Source organism: Nelumbo lutea, chromosome 1 (genome assembly GCF_056320005.1).
Source record: "Nelumbo lutea isolate HS-2025 chromosome 1, American lotus-T2T, whole genome shotgun sequence".
Taxonomy (NCBI): Eukaryota; Viridiplantae; Streptophyta; class Magnoliopsida; order Proteales; family Nelumbonaceae; genus Nelumbo; species Nelumbo lutea.
This window is the reverse complement of record NC_142684.1, coordinates 10,461,148-10,462,312: the sequence shown is the minus strand read 5'-3', so window position 1 is coordinate 10,462,312 and position 1,165 is coordinate 10,461,148. Positions and strand designations below refer to the sequence as shown.

Genomic DNA, 1,165 nt, shown 5'->3' with positions numbered 1-1,165 from the left:
TTATTTAATAATAATGATGAATATGTATTATCAAAGAGATCCCAATTATTTTTGCATTTTTTTCAATTTTGAGTATAATTATTTTATCTATCCTTTATATTTCCATATTTATATTATATAATTATGATACAATTGATTTATTTTGTTTATAAAATTAATTGGCCTATTAGATCAGTTGGTTAGAGTGTTGTGCTAATAACGCGTGAGTCGTAGGTTCGAAGCCTGCATGTGCCAAAACTTTTACGGTATTTGCTGATGTTAATTACTTGATCTTTATTGCATTCTACTTACTTATACATAATAATATGTTTTTAACATGTCTTCAACTGGCCTATTAGCTCAGTTGGTTAGAGCGTCGTGCTAATAACGCGAAGGTCGCAGGTTCGAGACCTGCATGGGCCATTGATATCTTTTATCTTTTCATTTCCTATATCTACAACAGAAAAATGCATTGACCAATGCCTTTAGCTAAGAAATGAGCAGCTTTATTTGCATGGCTTTGTTGAGTGAAAATGAAATAAAATAGTCAATACATTTTTTCTATATTTCATTATAACAATATGAAGTACGAACTAATATCATCATTGGCAATCATTATAATGTTTTAATCATATAATTTATAATTTATATAAAAAACATATGTATTTATGAACTAATTACATTTATTTCTTGAAGATTATTGACAATTAGTATATATTTTCAAAAGTAATTTTAATGGTTATATTTTTTACTTTTTGGTAATTTATCATATTTATTGCAAATCATGTTAGTCCACTTTTGGTAATTTCTTGGATAATTTTTTGTAATTATGACAAATTATTGTTATTTTTTGGTTATTTTAATGGCTAATTTCTGTTCATTAAATGTAATTTTATATTATTTATAGCTTAAATTATTTAAATATAATTACTTTTAATTACATTTTAAAATTGAAAATGTTACTTATAGTTTCAAATATAATTTAAATAATATTTAAAATACAATTTAAATTATAACTTACAATTGTTAACAATTTAAAAAAAATTGTTAATTAATGAATTAATAAAATATGAATATATTTTTAATAAATATAGTATTTTAATAAACACTATTAATTAATAAATATTGTAATTAATAATACTACAATTATTGGAAGTACTATAAAATAAGGTTAATTATTAATATT

At 21.6% G+C, this 1,165-nt stretch overlaps 1 non-coding gene across 1 annotated transcript; it reads left to right on the top strand.

The window, feature by feature from the left end:
• Window positions 1–328: 328 nt before the first annotated feature.
• TRNAI-AAU (transfer RNA isoleucine (anticodon AAU)) lies at window positions 329–402 on the top strand. The gene has a single exon. It is a non-coding gene; the product is annotated as a tRNA-Ile (tRNA).
• The last annotated feature ends 763 nt before the right edge of the window (window positions 403–1,165 follow it).